We start from the raw sequence: 16704 nt of genomic DNA, 5'->3' as shown, positions 1-16704 counted from the left end.
TATCTAATTGGAAGCAAAAAGACAGGGACATGTGGAGATGATGCATGTAATCACTACTTGTAGGGTATGTCCTGCACTCTGCTCTGAGCACTAAGGCTGTGTTTAACTTCAGCTTAGGATAAACAACATTTTTCACGACAGCATATTTCAAGCTCCACAAAGCCATCTGTATCAAAAGAACAATGCAGGGCAGATTTCAGTGGAACTGAAAAAAAATAAATTGTGGCTATAACGAAAACAACTAATAAAGTAGTAGTATCAAAGCTTTGTTTAGACTAGGGAAAGTTCAGTAAGTCACCGATAAAAGTGCTGTAAGGGTAGGATATTGAAAGGTATATTTTCATCAGAAGAGTAGCGCCCTCATTATAAAGCACATAACCATATGAAGTGACTCTCACTCAACTGATGACCCAAAACAAGCAAGTAACTAAACCAAGAACAGATTCATTTCCTTTAACTCCGCTCACAGAGGGGAAAAAAATAAAGGTATTTACCATTAATAAAAATAATGCTGTGGAAGGCACAACTTTTTTTTTTTTTTTTTCTTTCCTACAGATACAAACAAGTAGCTCTCTATTTAGACTATTAGAAGGCTAATTTTTTCACACATATGTTTCAGTTGATATAATAGATAGGTATTCACATTATTATGTTACTTTCTCAATAATTTATGTTTTATTGCTCCATTTCCAAAAGCCATTGGAACCACAGGACACTTTAGTAGTCAATATATAGTATGGTACCACACAGCAAACACTTGCTTGAAAACTACCAGTATACATTCAATGGAGGCAGTAAAATGGCTAAGACTACACAGCTGGTCTTTCATTTCTACCTGGATACTAGTTCCAGCAAGAAACTAATATATATTCACCAAAACAAACGTCCATCAAAGCCACAAAAGCAATTTAATGCTTATACGTATGCTGACAATACAGTGTCAGAGCTGTGAGTAACCCAACAAAGGAGGCTGCAGGTAGATCAGAAGTGCGAGCTCGTCCAAAATGTACATACTCGCTTCACCAGCATTAAGTCCATCCTCCTGGCCATAATGGTGAGGGAAGGTGTTTAACTGAAGGACAAGACAAAAATTATCCTGTGATTTAACAGACATGTTCTTCCTCTTGAGATGGATTGGTAAGAGACAAAATTTAGTGTAAGGTAACTGCAATGTTGAGATAACGTCATGGTGTTTTGCCTTCTACAACATGAAATAAAAGCCCTGGTTTTGGTCGTTACATTAAGTAATGGGGAAAAGAGTATTTTAAATAAAAAGTTATCCTAAATTCCTGGCAAATTACAAGGTTTGGGTCAGCTCTAAAAGGAATTTGTGTCAGCTGGAAGAGGGCATCTATGTGAATGATTAATAATAATGAAAACCAACCTCTTTAAAAAGTAGAAGTAATGCTCATTGAATTTATCATCACTTGCAAGACTGGTTATATTAATAATCCTTCACATTATGCCAAGTAGACTGAGAATAATTAATAGTTCACAAACAACCTGCCCACAGAAGCTTCGGTGTCAATGTTGTTTTGACTGATTACAATTAACAAAAAATATAATCACAAATATTCAGGCCTTCAACACAAATTCCTTATACCTAAGAAACTTCCATGAAAAATAATAAAAAACCCTATGTCTTGCAGCATTACCCTGTCAAGGGTAGCTGAATTTCTGGATCATAGTGTCACTGGGGAATTCTGGCCTCACCGTTCACAACTCTTCATTAAAATTCATTCTGTTACTGAAATGGAGAAGCTGATTTAATGTATACAAGCAGGGGTTCCACCACTGAGCTCTGCTGAGCCACCACAAGTGCTCAGGAGTCAGAGGATGAGAACCAGGGTGCTGTGATGCCTTAAAAAAAAAAAAAAAAATCAGAGCTTAGCTGATTGTGATATTTAGAGGGTGTTCATTAAATCCTGAAGGAGATACATCTCACCGCGCAAATTCTTTCCTCCTCTTGTCTGAAGTAGATGTGAAACAATGGTCGGTTGGTAACATGTCTCAAGCCAGCAATAAGGAATGTCTGCAAGGACACAGGACTGTGAAAGAGGACGAAGAGGAAGAGAAGGAAATGAAGAATAAAGCAAAAGATGGAAACGAAGGAAGGTCAGAAGGTTGTTTTTACATTTACAATATCTCTAAAATAATGTCACACCCCAGAGAGATGCAGGTGGCAAACTGATCTCATTAGAAGAAACACAATGGTTCAGAGAGAAGGTTCATTTTTGCCAAGGATCCTGCTTCCACCACTGGTCGTACCCAGATGTTGCAGAGGAAGGTTCCCAGCCACACTGTTTACCAGACTTAAATACAATTCCTGCAGGACAGACCTGAAAAGTTTTGCTAAAATTCACCACCAAATTAGAGAAATATTATGCAAGGCAGAATATAAGACCCACTATTCAGAACATGGCATCCACAGTCATAAAGTTTAGAACCTGCTCATGGCATTTTTCCCTGGAAACAGCACTCGATACAGCACACAGCATCCCAGCAGAATTCTCAGGTCCTAAAAACTTTCATATATGACTCAAAAACACGGAAAACAAACCTGGCTACTCACTGCTCTGTTAGCCTAGGAACTAGGCAACTAGTGTACAAACAGTACAAAATCCACCAAGGCATGAAAGGGACTAGTATTACCACCTACACCACGCAGGCTTTCGGAGTGAAGTGTAAAGATTTATACAGGCCACCTACTCTTAGGGAAGAAAGTGCCACACCAGGATGACGTGGCAGTCAGCGTTTCACTCATGGATGCTGTCAAAGCAAGAAACGGACAAGATCGACTGCATTCATTTCTTATCCCTCCACTAATATTGGATCTTAGCAACTGCTGCCCAGGGCTGCTCGAATAACTCCCTTCATGATGTTTTGCTACTGAAAATTGTGGCTTTCTCCAGTGAAAAAATAGCTTTCCAGTGAAAGCACTCACTCTGTCTAGTATTTTATTTCTAAAAAACACAAGATCTACTATCTTTTGTTTTGCAACAAAAACTTGGGTTTGAAGTGGTGCCTCACTGGAGCTGTGGTTCAGCCGCCGCGGACGCGCCCGCCAGTGCTCACCTCCCACGGGGCAGTGTGAGATCACCCAGTGGGGAGATGATGACACAGCTGGGGAGACATGGCCCAGCCAGGGAAGCTAATATGCAGTTGAGCCAAAGTTGTCAATCCAAAGTATTCAAAACTTAAAATAAATAAATAAATACTGCAAGTGTTGGCAAAAGTAATAGGCTTCACTTTAACATTTTCTGCAAAAGAATATATTTGATGATCAGGTCTGTTCCTTACCATTTCTGAGGACCCTTGAAGCTGCCACTGCTAAAGATGGAGCCAATTGCACTAGGACACAGGAGGTCCTAACAACAGGAACCATCACCTGGCGCTGCCGGCCTCTTCCCATGCTTGGGATTTGCAAGCAGTTAGCTGTTCTTCCTCCACTTCTTCCTCTCCTGAAGCATCTTGGCTCCAGTACCTGTCCACTCTCATTGCCAAAAGGGACTAAGCTCACCAGGGAGTGTTGTGCATCACCCTGACAACGTCAAGGATTAACTCCCTGATCTTTGTGTTTAATATACAAAAACTATTACCAGAACATCCCATTCAAGCATTTAATATTAATTCTGGGCAATGGATGGCCCATAGTACCTCAGTAGTTGTCTGAGCTCTCTTAGGGGACGTAATGCCTGGAGAAGCAAACCCAAGTGCACATATGCATACGCAATCAAGGCTTGGCTCTTACCAGACCCCTCCCAGTCTGCTCATGCTTTAACAGGTCATTGACTCAAGTAATCTCCCACACGTTACAGTTGCCAGTAAAACACAATAGCCTGAAACTGAAAATACCTCTGGTCTACCAAGAACCCAATCTGAGGGACAAACTCACTGATGATTCTGAGAGCAGCTCACAGGATGAGACACTGATTGGCTCAGTGCTCCAAGTGAGCAGCTTAATTGGAACAGAAAAACAGGGTGATTAATCACAGCTAAGGAAAACACCTTGCTACAGAAGACAGGCAACATTAATGCTTTACATCATTAAAAAAACGTGAGGTTACTGTTCAGGACAGCACACGTGGAAAACATTTACGGAAAAAAAAAAAAAAAAGATGAAATGTTGTTTAATTGCTAAATTCTTCCCATTAACACCCTAACCGGTTTGGCACACGCTGGCAGGCAGGAGGTGTTCGCCCCAGCCAGGCTGCCAGCCACGCTTCCCCACCCTGGCAGGGGCCAGACCTTCCTGGGGTTTGACAGCTTCCCGGCTGGAGGCCCTGTTCCCATCGCTTTCTGGTAAACTGGCCTCTGTAAGCACAGCTCCTTGGTGGGTTTGATTCTTTTTCATTTTCTTTTTCCTCGTGGTTTCTTTTTGATGCAGCCACATCTGATCTTTCTCAGTCTCAACCCCTCTTCCCGTCCCCACCCCGAAAATGGGAAGAGACCCCAGAAGCACCTCCAGGGAGGGGGGTGGGATTCACCTCCCGGGGACGCACCACCGCGAGGGGCTGGGAAGCCGCTCAGCCAGCATCCACTAAAGCGGCACAGCGGAGCTTCTCATAAAATGAAAAAGCCCCAGGCGCCAGCAGAGAGGGAGGGGACCACACCACAGCCCGCAGCGCCAGGAGCCAGGAAGGAGCCGGCTGCCCGGCGGGGAGGAGCTCAGCCCAGCTCAGCTCAGCCCGGCTCAGCTCAGCCCAGCCTAGCTCAGCCCAGCCGCCGCCCGGCCGAGCCCCGGCCAGCCTCTGCCCGGGAGCGCTCGGTAGCGGCGTTCAAGCCCTCTCCCGCCCCGCCATCGGGAAGCAAAGCCGCCCGCCGCGCCCCGGGGCACTCGGGCCTGGGAAGGGCTCGGGGCGGGGGAAGGGAAAGAACGAAATAAAGAAGAAACAAGACCCGCTGTCCTACCCGGCCGTCTCCCGCAGGCTCGCACCGACAGCGGTTCCCCGGCCCCGGCAGCCCAGCCCGCCCCACCCCGGGGCCGCCCGCCTCCTCCTCCTCCTCTTCCTCGGCCCGGCCCCGGAGCGAAGGCACATGTAGATCTAAAGGTTATTTGGCACCGGCTGTTCCGGGCTGCGGCGGAGCTCCCGGCCCCCCGCTCCCCCCAAGGGCTTCGGGGCAGTTCCTGTGGTTTTTTTTCCCAGGCGTTAGCGCTCTTCCGAAGCCCGGCTGCCTGCCGAGAGCAGCCCAGGCCCCCGGGAGCCCGGCGGCAGCATGCCAGCACGCCACGGCCACGCACAGCCCTGCAGGTGCCCCAGAAGGGCAAGTTACCTTCGTCACGGGCAGGAGAGCACGCCAGCCCCCAAAGTCTACAAGTGTGATTTTTTTCAGCTGTGACTTCGCACTTGGTAGTGAAATACCGAGCCATGCTAAATGCTACCCAGCTACTCCTTGCTCTGTCCCTCTTTATCTGGTTCCCTCAGGAGAGGTGATTATTGCAATCAAATCTAATGGTTCATTGTGTGCCAGTCTCCAACTTCCCCGGAGGAACTGGCTGGAAAGGACCAGGTAATACGTGATGTTACCGCAGCCAGCCCAGGGCACCGCATCCTCGCCATCTCTCACCTCACACCAGCCTTCAGGCCACTGCCTGGCAGGTGGAGTGTGAATAAGTCAAGCCCTGTAACTGCAGGTTTAGTGTTCACAGGTGTGCACATCCAGTCATCACATTTGGCAACTTTCCAGGTGGTAGAGCTCAGAGCTCTGCTGCTGTGGGCTGCAGGGTGTATGTGGTGGGAAGGCCAGGGGGTGTCTGCTAGGAGACAGGAGGCAACTGTTAGAGCTAGAAGGAGGACAGTAAGCAGCTCCCACGCAAGGGGTGGCCTCCATCACTGAGACCAAAGGCAAACGTGGCTTCTAAGCAAAGCCTGAATTTAAAAAATGCCCTAGCAGGCGTCCTGGAACATCCTGGAACAGGGCAAGCTGAACCTCGTATTCCTGTTTTATCGGCTATCAGCAGCAAGAACAGTGCTTGTCAGAAGAGAAACTCCAGTTAATGGTCTCTTGTAAATTTTAGTACTTGCAGGAAGGTTTAATAAGAATTTTCAAACCTACAGAAGTTTTAATATATGCTAACAATGCAGCAACATTACGCTTTCAAAGCCTGACATTCTTTTAATGCTTGCTATGGGCAACAGGTTGTAATGAACAATAGCAACTCCAAACCCTCTCCTACAGCTGTGCTGGTCACAAACAGGGGCCTGAGCAGGGCAGGAAAGCCAATGCCACAGAACAAAGGAACCCAAAGCAGCCTCCACCTGGAACTTACTTTTCCAGGCTCCTCAGGAGCCTACGCTCATGGGTTTGCTTTGCTGGCTCCTCAGTGCCAGAGTTCTTCCCTCCCCCTGTCGCAACAGACAGAGAACAAAATCCAGCCAACAGTAGCTTCCTTGCCATTTCTTGTGGGGTGCTGGATCCCCTCCCTTGAACAAACATCTCTGCCAACCCTGTTCCATTGCCATACTCCAGCTTCACCCTCACATACAGAGAAGTGCTTCAGGGCACTCTGTACATGCAGCTTCCACCTGGAGTCACTGGAAGAGTAAAGCCAGAGTTCAGTCAAAATTTTATCTGGCAGAAACCCACACGACAAGACACCACCTTCCCTTGTCCACTCGTGGTGCTCCCTGCATCGCTCCCTCCTTTCCACTGTTGCAAGCTTCTTTCCCACCGGACAAATTGGATGAATGAATTAATCCAGGCTAAAAAAAAAGAGTTTTTTTGCTTCTTTTCCCAATGCGTTTGTGACTTCTCCTTAACAATTGCCTTCTTAAAGGAAAAATAACATATCCTATTGGTTTCTTTCAGCACAGAAGAGCCAGTACTCACTTCTGTACCTGGAAGCAGTCATTTAATAATCTCCATTCAGGCACCTATCCTAACACTTACATAAATCAACAGCAGATGTGATGAAAACCTTATAAGCAGCTGAGAAGGAACAACTAGGAGAAACAGTTTCAGTCAGGACCTTATGAATTGTTTTCTACCAGTAAGTCTCAGAGACTACTGGTGCTTTTGAGTTTATATCTGCATCACAGCTGACTGATTCTGAGTGAGGTATAGCTCTCCATGATTGACTGTTGACAGCTCTTTATCAGCAGCTTTTATGGCATCTGTAGGTTGAACCATGCTTTGAAAGGACTCTACTTCCTTCCAACACCCCAGTCTGACCACCTACACCAAGGGAGCTAAGGTGTCAACACAAAAATCCCAGAGAACAATCAGCAGCAAAGGCACTGCTGGCTCTAATTCTCTACTGAGTGTCCCTAAAACAGCTCCTTAATCCAAACTTCCAATTTCCTCCCACAGACTAATACTTCACTACTTCTACCCTCCATCAGCCAACCCTGCACAGATGATGCTCTCCAACTAATGCTGTTCCCCAAGCACTGAACACAGCTGCAGCACCTAAGCATCTCCTGAAAGGATAAAAATAAGTATTGAGGTACTGCAGAGAGAAGTCTGACTTGCTCAGTCTTGCCCCTGCTGTGAAGAAATCTTATTTTGAATGTCCACCACCACAGCTGGATTCTTCAGCCTTCAGACAGCTTGTCTGCCCGGCGTAACTTACTTAACTCCTGACCACAGTTTCATCTCACCTAGTTGTCACTTATCAGCATATTTAGCATTCTTCAGATCCTGACAATCCATGCCTCTCCTTCACCCCTTCCCAGGATCTTTGTATTCTTGTCATTATCTAGTGTTGCCTTTTATCCTCCTCGCTTTTTCTTTTTACTGTCGTCTCTCATTACACACCTTGAGGAGGGTGAGTTTCCTGGAAAAAGGCTTACGGAAAAAGATCTTGCCTTGTTATCTGAGCAAGTAAGGGAGCCAAGAGCTATTTACATATTTTCTGATAAGCAGTGAGAATGCCCTGATGGTTCTGTAAAGTCCACAAGGAACTGGCTTTGCGTTGCTCCATATTTCTTCCTTGTCTATGCTTCCCAATTCTAATCAACTAACAGCATTAAACAGTATGACAATTTACACGTTGTTATAACATTATTTGGGGGAAAAAGCAGTATCATAGTCTTGAATTTAGCTATTAAAGAGATTATATTGCCAATACTTAGCATCTAAAAATCATGCAAATGACTTTAAAAGTATGACTTTTTCATACTAATTATCAGTTAATTTCTGCCTGAAGTACTAGGTTACAGCTGCATCTCATTTCTGATTTTTCTCATGCAATTATTAGGGCAAAAATTATATTTTATATTATAATAAGGTAAAGAATTTAAATGAATCATATAAGGACTACAACGGGGGTTTTGGTGGTGGGTTTTCATTCATTTGTTTTATGGTTGACATTTTCTTTTATTAACATAAACATCTGGAATTTTACAAGAAACCCCAAAACAAAAACACACCCTGCTCACATACACACACAGAGCACGGGGTGTGATAAGACCAGTGTCTGGCAATACTGCTGAGAGCTCTCACTGCCCTGGCACGGGGTGACTGTGTGAATGGGGAGCGGGGGCACCCAGCATTTTGCTTTCACCATGGCAAGAGGAGAAGGCAGCCAAAACCTTAAAGCATAAACCAGCAGCCCCGCAGCAGTGCCCAGGCGGCGAGCAGCACCATAGGCAGCGTTAAAAGTAACCCGTGAGCTGATCCAGGCCGAGCAAAGGGAAGGGGGCGGCAGGCTGCGAGGCAGAGCTGCCCACTGCCGTTTGCAGTGCCTCCTGGTAGGCACAAGTCCTGGGTAGGGAAATGCTGGGGAAAACTGGCACGTTACTCCCAAACATTTCCCTTTCAGTACGTGATCTTTGTACAATATGAACGCAGCAGATTGCTAAGTGTTTCTTGCTCTATAGCTAAGAAGTATGAAAGTAAGAGTAGGCTGTAAGATGACTGACTACTAGTGGAGAACAGTTTGCTGTCAGCAATGTGCATGACCACTTCTGAAAACACAGCTGAAACTCTCAGAGGCAGATCCTGAGATTTCAACTGCTTTTACTCAGACCATATTCAAATCAGCCGGTGCTGACAACAGATAAAACCAAAACTAAGCCGAGCCCCAGTCTCAGGAGAAGATGCAAGCAGCTGTGAGAAGAGAGCATGCTAACTGACTCCACAGAGGCTGCCGGCTACTTTCAGGGACCGGGTTATTGCTCTGGTGGGAACTCTCTTGTTCCCACTAATTTCATTCTTTAATTTTTCATTAGATACTCAACCTGTTATGACTTTCAAAGTGCACAACGCAAAGTTTCATCTTACTAACAGCACTTATCAAGTCCTAGCACTTAGTAAATACCTCTAACACACCTGCTTTGAACCTCAGTTTAGATTACAATATAAAACCAACCATTTTAGTCAACTAAAACGGGTTGGTCACCTGTCAGTCCTCGACAGTCCCACTCATCCTGTCTCTGACACCTGGCACAGTGCCTGTTGCAAGCAGCTTAAAGGAATATCTATTAATGTTTGGTTCTTTTAATCATTAAAATAAAATCCTGCTATGGACGCGTTTCCTAAATTCTGAAAAGGCTTATCTAGGTGCAGTCTGGGCACAACACTGACTTTAAAGCACGACAGAAACACTATTTGCACAAAAAACATCCACACAGGGAGCAATCAGATGGTAAGCTTCCTGCCAAGGACTGAATTCCACTTCTTGATCCAGATGAGCCTGACACTAATACGGTGCCTTGAAGATGGTAAAGTAGAGGCCTAAAACACACAACTCCACACATCCATCTGCCGCCCTGCCAAATCTCAGTCCAAATTCTTACACGTGAAAATCCTTCTTAACTTGGTTTTTGAACAACTGTACTCATTCATATTCTGGTAAGCTGCTGATGCAAATGGTGCAAGTTTTGTGCAGTTCTATGTGTGATTCAGCTAAACGTTACTGACCTGTTCCTTCATCTCGCTGTGCCTGACTTGAGTGGTGCTGGAAAGGGAAATACGGAACTCCACAGAACAGGGCAAAGGAGCTGAGAAAGAGGTGGGGCATCCTCTGCTACAGGGGCAGGAGACGAAGGAATGAGGGAAAAAGAGGTGCTGACAGAGACACCTCAGGGATGGGTAAGGGTTGCAAATATATTTGTGGGTGCTGGCACTGCTGGAAGGTGGGTGCTCACTTGCTGCCTATGCAAAAGGGAAGGGCTGGCTGAAGGAAGCCCCAGAAGCTGGCTTTCATCCCCAGCATCAATCACTCCAGCTGCTCCCCATGAACACTATCTGGGGTGAGGGCCCCAAAGGCCAGGGTAGCCCAGCTGCCCACTCGGGGACCCTGGGGGACCGGCAGCAGGGCTGGCAGATGCACAAAAGGCACATGAACTGTGTGGCTCCTAGGCAGGTTGCAAGTGCTGAGGAAAGTAACATTTCAGTGCACTAGGTACTGCACAAGCGTATCATAAATAATCACCCCTGTACCACGGACCTCGCAGTCTGAGAGTCAGCATTGCACTCACAGCACCCTTAACAGCCTTGACCTTGAAACGGTCCTGAAAGTGGGGCTGCAGAGGAACGAAGCAGCAGACCATTTGCAAGTAGCAGCATTCAAGCGGAAGGACAACCCTCCAGCCCGCCGGACACGGGATCGCCGACCGCCGCGCAGCCGAGCGCGGTACCTCTGGGAGGGCAGCTCACACGGGGCTGCCTAGCGCGGCAGCTCACCTCTCCATGACCCGAAGCTCAGCCAAGCAGCACTGTGAATTGGAAAACACACTGCACTTGCACCGCAGAAAGAGCCAGCTGGCTTACTCACCTGTGAGCTTCCTGTGTGCAGCGCCCAGACTGTTCCATGACCAGTGTTTTCTTGATGCAAAACGGCATTTGTGCTGACAGATGCTAACAAGATGTTTCCCTGTGAAAAAGCAAGGATGCTTGGGTTTACTTTAAGACAGTCATTGTCTGCAAGGTCACTGTAATGCTTTCTAGAGTCCCTGGGATATTTTTATACGTGTTCATTATAAGGTCTACCAACTGCTACAAAATAGCAAGGGCTGTAATAACAGCATTGCACATTAAGGATGGCTTTAATTACCTATACAATATCTATGCAAATGGCAGATAGCATCTTCCGCATGAAAGGTAGGGTTGGTTTGTTTGCTTCTTATCCTCACAGTATGGAATCTTACTGCTTCTTATGATGCAATATTCATTTGGTTAGATTTAACTTAATTACTTTGGTTGGTAATTAAATTAACATTTCTTAAATTAAAAAAAACCTAGTATCATCATCATGAAGTATTTCTGTCATGGTGGCTCCTAAAATATCCCCATCAGGGCTAGATCCCTATTGTTCAAGAGGCTGTGAAAAAAAAAAAAAAAAAAAACCACAAGAAAAACAGGGCCAGACAACCCCATTTGCCTTGTACTGTGAGGAAACCACTGTTGAACAGCAGGTGCCTGGCATTCTGGAAATGGAGTACAAGTACCCGTTTGGCACCAAAAGTAAAATTTTTCTCAGTCCCATATTAGTTTGAATATCTTGGCCTGTGTGTCATGCCCAACATTGCACCATAAATCACTAAAGCAGCTTTTGTTTCACAGCTTTTCTTTAGCTATTTCAGTCTGTTTGGTTAAATCTTCAAGCACCGGAGAGTAAGATCATAGTGACGATACTCCCATGTAACCTGTCACCGAGAGGTAAAGTAGCTTGACCAAGGTAGGGGCTAACTCAGTCATTTAGGCTTAACAAAACTGCTGTCATACCTGTGCTAAGTAGCTGGGCTCCTGTTTGAGTAGGAGTAAACAGATCAGGCCTTTGCTGAGTCACTGACACAGTCAGAACTCCAACATCCTGACAGTGACAGTGTTGCTTAAAGCACAGTGCACAAGGGAATGAGGGTCTGACTTTTCTAGAGGAGCAGCTTCCCCTAACGTGGTCTGGCCAGCCAGGCTTGACTGTGGTTTGAGGCAAAAAGCAAACATTAACTCCAGATTAACACAGCAGTCATGGAATGAACCTGCTTGATTATGATTATTCCAGAATACCGTGTATAAGGGACAATGTTAACACGCACGCTCAAGAAACAGAACCAACCCCACAGACTGCCAGCACAAAGGTTACCAACACAACTTCAGCTTAGTCCTCTACTCTACACACCATGTGGCACAGTGTTGATTCCTTATTTCTCCTGCATTAATTTATTAGTGAAGCTCGAGCCCAAACTCTCCCTTGGAGCTCTCAGGAAGAGGCTGCTTGCTGGCTTTCTCTTCTAGCTTAATGACAAGGGAAACATTTGGTGTGGGCCAGGAGAACACATACCCGCCAGCAAGTTAGACAAGCATTTGTGAGACAGCACTGGAATGTCAGCAAACAGGATCTTTGGGTCTAGCCCCAGCTCTCCAGGCAGAGAGAAGCCTAAGTCATCATAAACAAGAGGCCCAATCACACCAGCAGGTAGATTTGTTTTGAAAGGTGATACGGCAAAACAGATGAACCTCACTGCTTTATAAGGTACATTGCTACTCCCAGCTCTGTAAGCAGCCCACTTGCTGGCAGTTTATCTGCAAAATAAGTGAATGGCCATTGCCTCCCCACAGGAAGGCTTTTAGGAGTGTGTATGCCAACAGCAGCAGTGGAGCATGTGGGATTAGACATCATGGACTCTGAGCAGCGGTAAACAGCATGGTGAGTGTATCATCTTCTCCCCCTACACGAGCCCTTCCCTTGTCATTCTGTGGGCTGGCAGGAGACCTGCCAAATGTGTCAGAGCCACATGAAATGCATGATACTTGTCAGCCCTGACTTTGTGGCCCCTAGGCTGGCGGGCGGTCAAGTCTAAGACACAGACCAACCCAAAAAGAAACAATGAAGATCCTACCCAGACCATAAAGGACTGCAGGACCGGTCTCAGTGTGTTTGTTTATTCTGTGATTTTTAAGTTGGAAAAACCCCCTGTACTAACAACAAAGCTTTTGAATTCTCTGCTATGTATAGCAATTCTCTTATATCTGTGTGCTGCATGTGCTCGTTGATGTCAACACTCTGCAACCGAGAGCCACTGCCGTCTATCACACACAAGTCCTCATTATGTTGCATAACAAATTACCTTTGTTGCCTAACAGAATGGCACAGTAGATTTTGTTGTTGCCTCGTGTAAACTTTAGTCTTGCGAATTCCATTTTGCACTGACGCATTGCTTCTGCCTGACAAGTGCTTTATTTCTGCTAAGCAGCGAGCTTCATGCTACGCAGGCAGCCACAGATCCTGAAAAACAAGTTTAGAAATACATAAATACGCCACCATTATGTCTGCAAAACAATCAGCCACGTGGATCCTCATTGCTGCCCTAACACTGGGCTTAGAGGCTGCAGCTACACATCCTGGGAGGCAGCACCGCTGCATATTCATTGCTAGTGGTCATCTGATGTTTTCAGTTACAAGAAAAAACAGTAGCATAAAGAAACAAAGAAAGTGGCAGAACAGCAAAGGAATTTTAAACCAACAAAGAATTCATGGTGTTGGCATTTTAACATCATACTATTGCCTTTATAATGGATTTATCCAACTGCATTACATTATCTCTTGTTTTCAGTGTTTAATTACTGTTTTTAACAGAATAATATTAGTTACAATGCTCATATATTAAAGAACAAAGTGTGAAAAATGTTAACAAATCCATCCATATGATTACAAAATGTTAAACCTCACTAGACACTTTTTCTGAGTCTTCTTTATATATGTTCAGCACATACTTCAGGGGAAGGAAAACATTTATTGCCAGGCTTCAAACAGTGTTTCCTTTCTTAGAACGTTTTAGTTGGCAGCTTTTTCTATTGGCATTTGACCAATATTCTGTATAAGTGGAAAAATAGTGGTGCTATCTACAGGCTAGATTTTGCCACTTCTTATAATGAGTAATGCTATCTTATTTTAGTATGCGCTGGCCATACCCTCTAGTCAGAGCACGATTGGAAGCTCACTCATAGCTGCTCTCTACTTTCTCTGGACAAAATCCAAAGAGGAAGAAAACCCAGTCATTACATAAGCAAACTTCAATAAAGTCTGAGAGTTGGCCCGTTGGGATAACCTTAAATAAGGGTAACAAAATCTGGATGTCAGCTTATTTAAAAATGCACATGTTTTGATGTCCCTTCCTATTCCTTTGAGAAACATACATTTCAATCTCCAATGTACAGTCATCTCCAATGCACTCTCCAAATCATTCAGCAGTAGCTGAACCTGCTTTTTCATCAGTGCTCCTATCTGTCCTAACGAGTATCATTTTCACTGCTCACCCCATCTCGTACATGGCCAAGCAACATTCATCAAATAAATCATTGGAGACATTGTTGGACAATGGGCGAATGAGTTACTGTTGAGGGACTGGGTTTTGTCTGTATTTACTGGCTGTAGTCAGAAACACTTCAAGCCAAATTTCAATTACAGGGGATAAAATAAAGGGTAGCCCAGTCTGGGCACTTTAAGAGATAATTGTACTTCAGTAAAGCAATAAAGCATGGTTGTTTTCAGATGTTGCTTCTCACAGTTAATGGTGCTAATACCTGGGTATTACTCCAAACAGATTCATGGGAATGCACAGCTATGGTCAAAGAAGGCAACAGGGTGTCTGGATGCTTGAGGTACGGGACAGTGACAAAATAAAATACCTCTGCAGGAACCTGAGATATGAGAGCACTATACAGCTGTAATTATGTGAAATTGTACAGCTACTCTTTCAGCTTTTGGAAAAAAATAATGAGCAGTACTAAGTGGTACCAGGAAGGAAGGGAGATTACAGCCCTGCCTGTTTCAGGGTAAAATACCAGCCCTCGAGCTGTGGCTACTTCATCTTCACAAAGATGCTGATAACACAGGGCCTAGAAAAATTCAAACAAAGATTAAAAGGCCAGGACTTTTCAGGCCAGAGAAGTGAGTAAGAGAAGACTTGATAGAAGCACATGCTGGAATTAATAGGATCAATACAGGATGTAGAAGTTTGGCTCTTTCTTGTCTTGATGTTTGAACACAGGGATATGTAAGGAAATTGAAAAGGTGGAAAACTTGAAGGTGAGGAAAGGGAATACTTTTTCACACAGAAATTTAAGGTGAGTCTAGAGAGAGCCTGGTCATTCAGGGGAGTGGAGAGTAACCCAAGTCCTGTTTATGCTTAACATGTTTTGACATTAACGCATATTGTTTGAGTCCCTGCTGTCAGCTCTGGGCTGACTGGTTACCCCCTTTTAATAATACAAGAACAAGACAGCTTCAATACAGTTTGAAAGGTGACATTTTAAATTATAAAATCGCTTTCCATAAAGCACATAATTAACCTATGGAACTCATTCCCACAAGATTTAAATTGAGATGAGACTCCTCTGTATCCAAAAAGGATTGACGTGTATTTATAAGCCAGCCCCGCTTTCACCTGGGGCAAGGGTAGTAAACGTTCAATTAGATATTTGTAAATGACCCTTTTAAATGCCCTTGGAGAACATGCCATAAGGCCTAAGGACCTCAGCAATAGGCAAATACAGCATGACATACCTCAGAGGCAGTGATTCTCTAGGGCTGTATCATAACACTTGATTTCTCTTCAACAAAAGACGTAGTTGAAATTTCAGCTCCATTGGAGTTGGCAGCAACACCCTCAGGACTTCACCTGAGACTGACTAGTGTGTATGCACAAAGTGTGATACAGTAACACAGAACAACTCAACACTTGCCTATTATAGAGATTTTCTTACACCTGCTGACCTCATGAAATGTTAAGATTCAGAGTATTGTTATTGTCTGGCAGCTCCAAGCAGTCGGGGCCCCTCTATACCAGGCACTTTACACATGCACTTTAGAGGTTAAGTCTAAAATCATGAATGTAAATATATTTATGTTATTTTTTTACCGGGGATATCAGCAAAGCCATCATTCCACCTGGCTCCCGCCGTGGGGCGGGGGTGGGGGGAAGGGATGGGTGCGGGTCACGGAGCGCGGCGCGGGGGTCCCTGTTGGCCCCGCCCCCGGCCCCGCCCCGCGCCCCCGGAGAGGCCGCGCCGCGCCCCATGGCGCCACCTGGCGGACGGGATCGGTACCCGCCGGTTTCAGCGGGAATGTCCCCGAGGTCTCTCGACACAGAGTCACTGTTCCACAAGCAGATCAGGGAACAGTCTGGATAACTGAGGATATGGAGCTTTTTATGCCTCTGCTCAGCCAACACACAGAAATCTTAATGCGGGATCGCTTAGCTAGCGAAATAAAATACTCCAAACCAGCCTAAACGGCAAAACAACAGTGGAGCATCACAGAAAGCACACTCAGCCCAAGGCAGATGCTTAACCTGGAAGCAGAATAATTTTTGAGAGAAGCCTTAGGCAAACATTCACTAGCATGGAGACGATGACCGTGGAAGATCCTCCTGTACTAACAGCAACACAGAGATGGTGAAGTAACTCCCGAGAGGGTCGGGGCATTGCGCTGGGTCCAACAGCCCAACACCCCGGGACGAAAGCTGCCATGCAGCTGACTCCAGCAGAGGTAAAGACAAGACTTTTCATTCTATGGCGAGGTCCCGCTGCCCCAGGCCCCTGCCTCTGTGCCTCCCAAGGAACACCTGCAACACTCAAAAGGTCCAAACGCAGAGGCACTGCAGGATGCAGCAGCTGGGCAGCCACTCTCCGACGGGCAGTCGGTAACAGCCCAGGGCTCTGCTCTCCCACTGACTGGCCCTTTTCTTAATATTCAAGTTGCAAACCAGTGCTCAGTGTGAGATCTCCAGGTCTACCCAGAGAGGAATTCCTCATGTC

General features: G+C 45.5%; 1 protein-coding gene across 4 annotated transcripts in view; it reads right to left on the bottom strand.

The window, feature by feature from the left end:
* Positions 1-10826, bottom strand: part of PIK3CB (phosphatidylinositol-4,5-bisphosphate 3-kinase catalytic subunit beta) — a 111057-nt gene extending 100231 nt beyond the window's left edge. For 2 of the 4 annotated variants that reach the window (XM_033001622.2, XM_042799203.1), the window contains exon 1: positions 10721-10826. The gene's annotated coding sequence lies outside the window, so the exon portion shown is untranslated. Of the gene's footprint in view, positions 1-4911; positions 4933-5274; positions 5293-10720 lie in introns of those variants that run through there. The other 2 variants (XM_042799190.1, XM_042799194.1) reach the window with 2 other exon arrangements.
* Positions 10827-16704: the final 5878 nt, after the last annotated feature.

The sequence above is a fragment of the Tyto alba genome, unplaced genomic scaffold (assembly GCF_018691265.1).
Source record: "Tyto alba isolate M040663 unplaced genomic scaffold, T.alba_DEE_v4.0 Super-Scaffold_10, whole genome shotgun sequence".
Lineage (NCBI taxonomy): Eukaryota > Metazoa > Chordata > Aves > Strigiformes > Tytonidae > Tyto > Tyto alba.
This window is presented reverse-complemented; position numbering and strand designations above follow the sequence as displayed.